This window comes from Ranitomeya variabilis, chromosome 2, assembly GCF_051348905.1.
Source record: "Ranitomeya variabilis isolate aRanVar5 chromosome 2, aRanVar5.hap1, whole genome shotgun sequence".
In the NCBI taxonomy this organism is placed as follows: Eukaryota; Metazoa; Chordata; class Amphibia; order Anura; family Dendrobatidae; genus Ranitomeya; species Ranitomeya variabilis.
In genome coordinates, this window is record NC_135233.1 from 824,538,146 (window position 1) to 824,550,966 (window position 12,821).

Here is a 12,821-nt window from a genome sequence, read left to right on the forward strand (position 1 = left end):
ATGACTATGAAAATTGTACATTCACACTGAAGGCATCAAAACTATGAATTAACACATGTGAAATTATATACTTAACAAAAAAGTGTGAAACAACTGAAATTATGTCTTATATTGTAGGTTCTTCAAAGTAGCCACCTTTTGCTTTGATGACTGCTTTACACACTCTTGGCATTCTCTTGATGAGCTTCAAGAGGTAGTTATCGGGAATGGTCTTCCAACAATCTTGAAGGAGTTCCCAGAGATGCCTAGCACTTGCTGGCCCTTTTGCCTTCACTCTGCGGTCCAGCTCACCCCAAACCATCTCGATTGGGTTCAGGTCTGGCGACTGTGGAGGCCAGGTCATCTGGTGTAGCACCCCATCACTCTCCTTCTTGGTCAAATAGTCCTTACACAGCCTGGAGATGCGTTTGGGGTCATTGTCCTGTTGAAAAATAAATGATGGTCCAACTAAATGCAAACCGGATGGAACAGCATGCCGCTGCAAGATGCTGTGGTAGCCATGCTGGTTCAGTATGCCTTCAATTTTGAATAAATCCCCAACAATGTCACCAGCAAAGCACCCCCACACCATCACACCTCCTCTTCCATACTTCACGGTGGGAACCAGGCATGTAGAGTCCATCCGTTCACCTTTTCTGCGTCACACAGAGACACGGTGGTTGGAACCAAAGATCTCAAATTTGGACTCATCAGACCAAAGCACAGATTTCCACTGGTCTAATGTCTATTCCTTGTGTTCTTTAGCCTAAGCAAGTCTCTTCTGCTTGTTGCCTGTCCTTAGCAGTGGTTTCCTAGCAGCTAACCATGAAGGGCTGCTGCACAAAGTCTCCTCTTAACAGTTGTTGTAGATATGTGTCTGCAGATAGAACGCTGTGTGGCATTGACCTGGTCTCTAATCTGAGCTGCTGTTAACCTGCAATTTCTGAGGCTGGTGACTCAGATAAACTTATCCTCAGAAGCAGAGGTGACTCTTGATTTTCCTTTCCTGGGGTGGTCCTCATGTGAGCAAGTTTCTTTGTAGCGCTTGATGGTTTTTGCCACTTCACTTGGGGACACTTTCAAAGTTTTCCCCATTTTTCGGACTGACTGACCTTAATTTCTCAAAGTAATGATGCCACTCGTTTTTCTTTACTTAGCTGCTTTTTCTTGCCATAATACAAATTCTGAACAGTCTATTCAGTAGGACTATCAGCTGTATATCCACCAGACTTCTGCACAACACAACTGATGGTCCCAACTCCATTTATAAGGCAAGAAATCCCACTTATTAAACCTGACAGGGAACACCTGTGAAGTAAAAACCATTCCCAGTGACTACCTCTTGAAGATCATCAAGAGAATGCCAAGAGAGTGCAAAGCAGTTATCAAAGCAAAAGGTGACTACTTTGAAGAACCTAGAAGATAATTTAAATTAATTAATACATAATTTCAGTTGTTTCACACTTATTTGTTAAGTATATCATTCCACATGTGTTAATTCATAGTTTTGATGCCTTCAGTGTGAATGTACAATATTCATAGTCATGAAAATACAGAAAAATCTTTAAATGAGAAGGTGTGTCCAAACTTTTGGTCTGTACTGTATATATATTTTAATTTTTTTTAAAACGGCGTGGGTCATCCTTATTTTTCATTACAATCCAAGGTAAATTAGACAGCTGAAGGGCTGGGATACTCGGGCTGGGAAGGTCCATGGATATACGGCCCTCCCCAGCCTTAAAATAGTAGCTCACAGTTGCCCCAGAAAGAGAGATGTGCCAATTCTGGCACTTTGCCTGGCTCTTCCCACTTGCCGGGTATGTTGGCAAGTGTGGTAATATTTTGCGTTTTGATGTCAGCTTTGTAATCTCAGCTGACAAAACCCAGGGTTTAGTGTTGGAGAGCTGGCTATAAGACATCTTCATTACTAACCCCGTCAGACAGATCTTTATTTGCACAAGGCACCCCCGACCCTCTTTTACCCATTTATTGCCTATAAAAAATAAAATAAAAAAACAAAACACACAACAACTGTGTACACATACCCTTAACATACTTATCCATATTACCACTCCACTAGTTTAGGTTTCCAGTTGTAATTGCAAACCCTAAAGCTAAGCCACGGCCACTGTGGTCTATGGGTGGGATGGTTAATTTGTTTTCTAGAGGGGAGGTCACATGAGAGACCATGATTGCTGCGGAGGGCTGAACCAATAGGCTAAGATTAATTCTGCTCAATATATTAACATTTTATATTAATTGTATCACATAATATTGAGCAGTAATATGTATGCCAACACCTCCGTATATACATTGTAAACCTTCCATACAGATTGTGAGCCCCCACACACATTGTACTGATTTCGCACAGCATAAGCAATGTAGTGACGTCAACGTGTTTGCAGTCTTGGTCTGACATGCAGTGGAAGGAGGTCATGGCTTGGTACTCCACCAATGTATAGTGGCGATATCAGGACGTGGGTGGCAGCAGATGGGTTGTGGGCAGGGACACGGTTCGGCCTGTGGGCCACAGTTTTCAGGTCTTTGGCCTTCTCAGTCTGTGGACTGGTCTGGAACAGCCAGATTTGGGCTGCAGGATACTCTTTGGCCAGTTCTGGCCAAGGGTAATTTGATGCAGGCTAGTGCCTTTAGTGCTTGGGCATTGATTGGTGACATTTCCAACATGCAGATTGTGTTAGTTTTTACATTTTTAATATCTTATTTTTGTAGGATGTAACGTTTTGACATTTCAGGCCCAAAGCATAAAAAAATAAAAAAAGATCATACTTAAGTTCTGATGACAACAAAATACATCCATGTCTTAACATACAATACATGCGCAAATTCAAGTCAGTTATGTTACACAGATGTGTCTGTTTTAAGGAGCCATACTGCACTTCAAGCTTCATTTCATTCCTGTTAGACCTACTCATAGGCACGGATATAGATCTTGATCAATATTAAGCCCTCTCCAGCTCTGCCCACATTGGATGAGCTGGCCATCAGAAGTCACAAAACACTGCTGTTTTTTCATACAATGTTGCTGTAATTGTACTGATCCACAAACATTTACGTGTTTTTAATGCACAAAGAATGACAAAATTTTTTTTTTTTTTCTAAACCACTGTTGTGGAATTGCTTTTTTCTCCAATCTACCCACTTTTTCCACCTTTTCAGTACATCATATCTTATATTAACCACAATACATGGCAAAAAAAAGTCCTCATACAACTATGATGATGGAAAAGTAAACGTGGCCTGAAGTTTTTTTTGTATCACTGTTAAATTTGACTGAGAAGCCTTTGACTAATGCAACTTTCTTTCAAGTGATATTCATGTAAGGATTCTTGTTGGCATTTTTTTGGTAAACATTGCACTTTAAAACAGAAAATCACCATCTGATAACAGAATGTCATGCACAAACTAAGCCAGAGTAAAAAAATAACCACACGCTACAATACACACTATTACTCACTCCCATGAACAGATAGTACGTAGAACTTATAGATTTGAACAGTGTCCTACATGTTCCTTGCTGCTGACGCCCTGACAGCATAATAAGCAGTTTGTAAGTGGGTTATACTAAATGTGCAAAAACTCCTACATTTCATTGATTTTTAGTTTACGATTTCTGGTTTTTACAGATGAACTTTTGGTGAATGATTTGAAAGTGACATTAGAGAAAAGTGTGAAAAATGCCCGTCTGATCCGATAGGTAAAACTTGGACAGCCATTTACGGAGAGGGCCTCTTGTTCTCTAGGAAGCTTGGAATGGCTGAGTGGGCAGTGAGCTCAGTAGCTATGTATGGGAATGCCTGAGGCTATAGACATCTCAGTTTACTGGGAGCTATAAATGGGCAATGCAAATGCCATTAGCTACATGGGTAAAAACAGGCTGACCTCACAAACCTGAATCTGAAGCTAGGAAACTGAAAAGTAGCAGATGTCATCTTCTCTTTTACCACGCGTCCTCTTTTCTCCTGCAGGTTTGAAATTGTATAAGTTATTCAGTCTCCGGTCACGAAGACACTTTCTGCCAAAGAACTTACAGGCGGTGATAGACACCAGCAAGCGTAGTCATTGTCATACAGGTCCTTTACTTCTCATCCTGACATATTACTGGAGCCTTTGAAGGACACAGACAGCAGGGATCTCTGTTATAAAGGCACCTACTTATTTTTTTTCGCCTAAGGCTATGTGCATACTACATCCTTTTTACAAGCACGTGAACCCATTGAGTTTTTCAAGCAGAAGACACTTCAAGAAATACTGGTGTTTCCTAAAAGCCTCTTTATTTTTGTGTGAGAGGGTAGATTTCAAGAGTGCTTTTTGACATTTTTGACCACCAGCAGGGATTTTTATGTATACGTTTTTCTCAATTTTTGTGGGGGGCGTTTTGTTTTTTGTTTTAAAACTCCATTGAACGAAAAGGACCCTGTTGTGGTTTTTGAAGCAAGAACACTTGCAAAACACTTTAAAAGTCGCCTGGGTGTCTTCTGAGTGGAAAACGCATAGTCAGGTCACTTCTTTTAAACTCCTGGAATCTTTGGAAACTGGAGGCAGTTAAACTTAAAAAGAAGTATTCCCATCCCCAAGATCCTATTCCAATATGTAGCAGCTGCAATAATAATATTAATATTAGTAAATACCTCCAAGTAGAAATGTAGTATAGTTTTTCTGTTTCGCCATGTCTCTTTCCGCATATGCAGAGCCCTAGGTATCCATGTTTACAACCTCTAGCAACTAGCTAACTGTCACTGTATCAGTGGTCGTAACCATGGATAACCAAGGTCCTGCAACGCCTGCACATAAGGAAAGATCTAGTGAATAAGAAAAACTATACTACATTTCTAATTGGAGGTATTTGCTAATAATAATAAAAATTACTAATAATTATTCTTATTATTACTACACCATCTACATATTGGGATAGGATCTTGGACATGGGAACACCCCTTTAACATATGAACAGAAAGTCATTTATACATCAAGATGCATATGTTCATTTGAGCATTTCTTTTTAGAGCTGTTTCAGGCTGTTTTAGGAGAGGAAACTATGGACCCGATTTATCAAAGATCTTACGCCGGAATTCTATTGTAAAAGCATTGAAATGTCACAAAATGTAGGCACAACTCGAAATGGAGTTTAAATTTTGCTACTTTTGGCGTTTCTATCCCAACTCCACCAAAATGGGGGGAGTGGGGGGGGTGATGCTGAAAGAAGATAGACCTGAGCTCACTTGCGCCAGTTGTGGAACTGTCGGGGCTGTCACCATTGTTGCCGGGGGGGGGGGGGGGGAGCTTTCCAACTCGGACCAACCTTTCCACTTGACAGTAGGGGTGTGGGAGGACTATAAAAGGCTCTGCGCGTGGGAAAGAGAGAGGAGACTTGGCGGGAAGTCAGAGCGCGCAGAAGGGGAAGGTTGGTGCTCCGTCCCCTGAGCAGCATGTGAGTGCAGGCCCGCGCTGTAGATTTCCTGTGTCCAGATACACTGACTGCAGGCAGACTTCTGCCGGGTGCCCGTTGTCCCCTGTGACCGCTAGTTACAGACGCTCCAGGTCGGGGGTTACTGTGCGCATCCCGCCTAAGACAAACCAGGTGACTCAACCAGAACTGTGTGTGATTGCTCACCCGCTTTCCTCCGCCGAGCTGAGCCACGCTCTGGCGGTGTAATGGACTGTGCTACACCCCGTACGACGAACTGTGGATCCAGGACCCCGCTAGGAACAACAAGGACTCATCACCATTACCGTGAACCAGACTTCCAGCTTCTACAGGAGTCATCACGCGCCAGTTGCATAGGTGCCACCGTTGGAACTGAAAGACTCTGCGGCCAGGAAGCCGGCGGACTGATTAAGTTAACCATTCTATGAACAATTGCTCATTCTGTTACCTCGCCCCCAATTCATATCGTGCTAATAACACCCCCTATACCCCCTGCGTGGAGTATACCCCTGTTAACTCTTGCCCTGCATTCTGTCCGTTACTGCATCTCGCTACCTGCTGACAATGCCACAGCTCTTCTAAACCATGACAAGCTGTCAAATTGCATACAGCAGAAATTTCATTCCAATTGCTGATTGGAGTTAGATTTCTGGCGTAGCACACAGAGGTGTATGCAAATTATCAGCTGCTTCATGCATGCACCTCTACATGACTCAGGAAAGTCTGACCACAGTATGGCCCCTCAAAGATCAACACCAGTCAAAATGAATCAGGCCCTGTGTGTGCATTTAACTTAAGGCAGGCATTATATTTAAAAGAAAAGCTGATAATTTGGTTATTGCACTTGGGTTCTTAATCTGAGAGGTCTAAAAGGTGCATTTCCTTTTTGCAATGTTGGTGTGCGGTCGAAATATAAAAAAAAAAAAAAAGTGTAATCATTAATATGGACCAACATTAAAAACATAATTTTCACAAATAAAATAATTACAGAATAAAAGGTTTTTAGTAGTTATGGAGATAAAATGGTAGTGGCCTGCGTATTTAATATTAATCTTTCCAATAATTATTATACCTCTCAGAATGTGATATTATCCCATCTGGTTTTATAAGTGAACGGTCAAAACATGGATGGAAATTTTAATATTACGCATGGTTTATCATCACGCTGATAGTACCAAGAACGCCATTATGGAAAATGGCAGAGCTCAAGTTCTCATCTACTGACAATTTATTTTAAGAAAGTGACATTCCAGGGCAGATTTTAACCACTTGGCGACATTCACAGAACAGTGGATGTGCGCCCTTCATGTGAGGTGCAAGCTCATACAGCTCGCACCTGTGGCAGAAAGATAAAGTTACGGCTCTTGAAAGGCGAGAAAGGGAAAAAATTAATAGGTGCTGTGTGGAAAATAATGGGCGCAGAGGTATATTGTAATTGATTCATGGAAGGATAAACCAAATTACACTTGTTTGATGGCATTCTGTAATGCATATATAACTGATTTATGTTGTGATTGCAGCATGTAAAATTACCCTTAGCCAGGCATGTACTATGCTAGGCCAAGTTTCCATCCCAGCAGCAAGTTATACAAATAGATGTAGCATATAACAGGAGCAACTAAAACCATAGCTCGTTAGGAGCACAAAATGTATCTGGCCTTGAGAGACTAAATATAAACATATTAACCGTAAAGTTATTAAACTGTACTCTGGTCACGAAGTGTTTGATACTAAAACGAAACATTTATTTACATATAAACAATACAAAACATTAAAAACAGTGCCTCAAAATCAGATCAAACTTTCATATCAAGGTAAGCGAGGGGAGCCACAGGTATATCAAATCTAATTATTCAGGATTCGTACTATTTCTAGAAATTTTTAATAGTTACCAGAAGAACATTCCCTTGTAGTCAATACCACAATTTTCCAGTGACATTTGCAAAATTGCTGCTACATATATACCCGTAAATGCCCTTAAAGGGTACACAAACAAATACCCCTATAAACTTCCTACGGTAAACTTCCTACGGTAAATGCTCAAAAAGGTTTTTTTAAAGTGACAGTGCAAAAATGATCAATCGTAAGTCAATAGATGGCACTACATGGGGGAGGGGATATACCCAAAACCCAAAGACTATCCCTTTTCCAGATAATCAGAGTGGGACCACAAAATATTGCACGTTATCCGTATCTCATAATCTCATACTGCGTTAATGAAACCCAGGGCGAAAAAGTCAAACCAACAAAAATCCCACCAGACAAAACCGCAGATCATTGTATCTACCGTAAAACTAGCACCTCTTGTCACATCTGAAATATCACATGGGGTTATGAGCAAACTGCTCGGTACATATTACCGGAATGAACCCGTTGCTTGCTCCCTTGCCTCGTGGCACGCTGCACCTTGACTACCCCGACGAGTGTTTTGCATCTGCTTCCTCCTGGGGGCATGTCTAAGGTCAGGCATCATAGGATACTTAAAGTCCAATCTCACCAATCAGGTTCCTTGTACGGGGATATCCCAGGCGCGTCATCCAGAGACACGATCCACTTATCCACCAGTCAAATACAGGGGGGCTGTCCCCGACGCGTCACCCAAAGGCCGCACCCATCGGCCAACATCACCACCCCCAATTGCCGTACACCATACCGGGCCAAGCCCTTGGCCACAGAGGGCGGGAATACGCCATTGAAGCAGGAGTTTCTGCGTTAGTCGTCATACGGGGAAACACACCCCCAAACAAAAACCCCGCTGTAATTGCCAAAGCGTAAAGATAACGGATAACTCCTTCCCGGCGCCGCCTCCAAGAGTTTATGCATTGATCGTCACAGGGGGAAACACCCCCAAACATATCCTAACGCTTTGGCAATCACAGCGGGGTTTAACAGATAACTCCTTCCCAGAGCCGCCTCCCAGGGCATTCCCTGTATAGTGCGCCTTGCTGAATAACCAAGGTGTAACAAAAGCCAAGACAGGGGGAGTATAGACAAGAATAGATGTAGAAACCCATGACCGAACAAATAAAATGAATGGGCAACTAATTCCCAGCACCATCTCTATGGTAGATGATGGGCAACACCTTCCCAACACCATCTCTAAGGACATTTCCTGTATAATACGCTACGCCGAATAGCAAGGATGGCACAAGTAGAAGGGAAGAATGTAAACAAATCATCTAAAAGCCCATATTAGAAATAGGGTATACCGAGGCAACACCTAAGCCTGGATCACACAATGGGTTAGTGAGGAGCATCCGGGACCCCCCCTGCAGGATGGGGTGCTAAATAACATATCCAAAGATGACAAATGACAACAAGGATCAGGTACTATTGATCACGGGATTCCATAATAAATGGTTCGAATTTAGACAGATTGTGGAGAAGCATTGGGCTGTTTTACATACTAATCCAGTCCTAATACAAATCCTACCTCCAAACCTGCCATAGTAGCAAAAAGGTCAAGAAATATCCATGACATTTTGTTACACAGCCATTATGAGCCAAATAAGAAGAAAGGCACCAGCAATGACTTAATAGGCTTTTTTCCATGCGGCCGCTGCAAAGCTTGCGCCAACTGTGTTAAAACTAAGAGGTTCACTAATTTTGATGGGTCTAAAATCTTTGAAATTAGGAAATTTATTTCATGCACATCGAAGGGGGTGATCTATCACTCTACCTGCCCATGTGGTAAGGTATATATTGGCCTCACCACTAGGGAGTTAAAGGTTCGTGGTCGGGAGCACATCCTAGATATCGAGAGAGCTAAAATGGTAGAGGATCTCTCGAGTCTCAAGACAATCCCGAGGCATTATAAAAAATTCCATGACTGTAACCCCGGGTTTATGAGTGTGAAGGGTATAGACCTTGTTAGTTTGGGCCCCAGAGGAGGAGATCTGGGGAAAATTCTGGCCCAGGTTGAAAGCCGATGGATTTATCGGTTAGGCACCCTGGCCCCGCAGGGATTAAATGAGAATTTGGGTCTTGGATCCTTTTTGTGATGACTTTGGTCTCATCCTTGGGCCACTTGTGTACATATATACATATGTGTTGTGTTCGGTCGTTTTAACTTATTGTATCTTGTGTTTTGGGTGTAGGTTTCTTTATGGTTTTAGATTGTATATAGTTTGTTTTTAATTCCTGTGCATTATCTTTCAGGTTCTTGTACTTGCATTTTTGGGGTTACATACACCAAAGAATTGCTGACCAGGGGATGTGATTCAGAGACAACACCAGAAGGCTGTCATGAGCTCAGTGGTGTCCTCCACTTTATAGCTTCGAATGAAGTTATCAGTCAAGTGATGTCTCCCAGTTCACAGCTCCAAATAAATGACACAATGGACTTTTTGTATTTTACAATTGCGGATTGATTTGGGTACTAATGAAAAACTGGCCCCTTGTCCATTCTGTACATATTGATTTGAAAGCATAAGGGATTTGTTTGACTTGCAATGGTGGATTGGACTGTGTGGGAAGGAATCAACAGATATTGGCCCGAATCTTGCTGGACAAATGCATGTCATCATGGCCTACAGAGGTTTCTTGAATAAACAACGGACTTCGCCGTATCTCTAGCCATTATGATGTTAGCCCCACATTGGCTGTGAGTGTGGTTGTCCTCTTTTGTTTCACAGGGATTTGGGATCTTTATCCTACTGGAGCGCACCACCCTGGATCGCACAGGAGGTGATGGTGTTATTTGGCACCCCGTCCTGCAGGGGGGGTCCCGGATGCTCCTCACTAACCCATTGTGTGATCCAGGGTTAGGTGTTGCCTCAGTATACCCTATTTCTAATATGGGCTTTTAGATGATTTATGTTTACATTCTTCCCTTCTACTTGTGCCATCCTTGCTATTTGGCATAGCGTATTATACAGGAAATGTCCTTCGAGATGGTGTTGGGAAGGTGTTGCCCATCATCTACCATAGAGATGGTGCTAGGAATTAGTTGCCCATTATTTTTATTTGTTCTTTCATGGGTTTCTACATCTATTCTTGTCTATACTCCCCGTCTCGGCTTTTTTTCGCCTTGGTTATTCAGCAAAGCGCACTATGCAGGGAATGCCCTGGGAGGCGGCGCTGGGAAGGAGTTATCTGTTATCCTAATGCTTTGGCAATCACAGCGGGGTTTATGTTTGGGGGGTGTTTCCCCCTGTGACGATCGATGCATAAACTCTGGGAGGCGGCGCCGGGAAGGAGTTATCCGTTATCTTTACGCTTTGGCAATTACAGCGGGGTTTGTGTTTGGGGGCGAGTTTCCCCGTATGACGACTGACGCTGAAACTCCTGCTTCAATGGCGTATTCCCGCCCTCCGTGGCCAAGGTCTTGGCCCGGTATGGTGTACGGCAATTGGGGGTGGTGATATTGGCCGATGGGTGCGGCCTTTGGGTGACGCGCCAGGGACAGCCCCCTGTATTTGATTGGTAGACAAGTGGATAGTGTCTCTGGATGACGCGCCTGGGATATTCCCGTACAAGGAACCTGATTGGTGAGATTGGACTTTAAGTATCCTATGATGCCTGACCTTAGACATGCCCCCAGGAGGAAGCAGATGCAAAACGTGCGTCGGGGTAGTCAAGGAGCAGCGTGCCACGAGGCAAGGGAGCAAGCAATGGATTCATTCAGGTAATATGTACCGAGCAGTTTGCTCATAACTCCATGTGATATTTCAGATGTGACAGAGGTGCTAGTTTTACGGTAGATACAATGATCTGCGGTTTTGTCTGTTGGGATTTTTGATGGTGGGACTTATTCGCCCTGGGTTCCACTAACGCAGTATGAGATTATGAGATATGGATAACATGCAATATTTTGTGGTCCCACTCTGATTATCTGGAAAAGGGATTGGCTTTGGGTATATCACCCCATGTAGTGCCATCTATTGACTTACGATTGATCATTTTTGCACTGTCACTTTAAAAAAAACTTTTTGAGCATTTACCGTAGGAAGTTTATAGGGGTATTTGTTTGTGTACCCTTTAAGGGCATTTACGGGTATATATGTAGCAGCAATTTTGCAAATGTCACTGGAGAATTGTGGTATTGACTACAAGGGAATGTTCTTCTGGTAACTATTAAAAATTTCTATAAATAGTACGAATCCTGAAATTTTAGATTTGATATACCTGTGGCTCCCCTCGCTTACCTTGATATGAAAGTTTGATCTGATTTTGAGGCACTGTTTTTAATTTTTTGTATTGTTTATATGTGAATAAAGGTTTTGTTTTAGTATCAAACACTTCGTGACTGAGTACAGTTTAATAACTTTACGGTTAATATGTTTATATTAAGTTTGGAGTGTGGCCCATCCACTACTTGAGGAAATGGGTTGGTGCGTTATGTTGATCTTGAGAGACTAAAGCCTCATACAGAAGCCCGGATTTTTTATCTGTTTGCTATTCAGGTTTGTAATGATCAACCATAGGCCTCCTTTGTTTTTCACATGTGTTCTATCCATGTTTTTCACCAATAGAGCAAATACGGTATTTATTCTAGGCTAAGGGACTATTCACATTTCCATGTTTTGTGTTGGTTGTTTAAATAAATAAAGAAATAAAGAAATAGATTCCATCTATGTGCTCTAAAGGTTTACCATTGTGTAGTTTTCCATTATTTAGGCATATGACAAAACCACTGGGGAAACAATGACAGTAAAAACCTCACACACTGACCAGTATTGTAACTTAAAGCTTGTAAGCCACCATGCAAAGTCTCCCAACAATGCCCCTAACTAAGGCTACTTTCACACTAGCGTTAACTGCAATACGTCGCAAATGCGTCGTTTTTGCGAAACGCCGCATCCAGCAAAAGTTTTTGCTGGATACGTTGTTTCGTCATAGAGTAACATTAGCGACGCATTTGCGACGCATTTGCGACGCATTTCCAAACGGTGAATGCGTTTGGCGGCGTTTGGGCGTATGGTAGCGGTCCGTCGGGAAAACAAAACGCTACATGTAACGTTTTTTGCTCCCGACGGTCCGCTTTTTCCGACTGCGCATGCGCAGTCGGAACTCCGCCCCCACCTCCCCGCACATCCCCGCACCTCACAATGGGGCAGCGGATGCGTGGAAAATATGCATCCGCTGCCCCCGTTGTGCGGCGGAGACCACACTAGCGTCGGGAACGTCGGCCCGACGCGCAGCGACGGGTTGTTCCCGACGCTAGTGTGAAAGTAGCCTAATACAGATCTTTAATTATATGGATCTTTTTTATATGAGCCAAAAGGCTTTTGGAGCAAATTGTGGACATGACCGATTTTTGCAACAACTGTTTAAACACTGCTTAATGGAAGCTGTGGAGATTATCAGGCACGGTACAACTAAATAACTTTGAAAGCCAAGGGCTTGTCCACACGTGAGCCGATGCCGCACACACAAGAAAAAAAACAAACAAAAA

General features: G+C 42.7%; 1 protein-coding gene across 3 annotated transcripts in view; it reads right to left on the minus strand.

The window, feature by feature from the left end:
- The window catches only part of LOC143809943 (elongin-A-like), a 124,249-nt gene that overhangs the window by 84,800 nt on the left and 26,628 nt on the right, over positions 1-12,821 (minus strand). The window contains exon 1 of one of the 3 annotated variants that reach the window (XM_077292893.1): positions 3,889-3,941. The exons of the other annotated variants lie outside the window; for them this stretch is intronic. The gene's annotated coding sequence lies outside the window, so the exon portion shown is untranslated. Of the gene's footprint in view, positions 1-3,888; positions 3,942-12,821 lie in introns of those variants that run through there. 3 annotated transcript variants of the gene reach the window in all.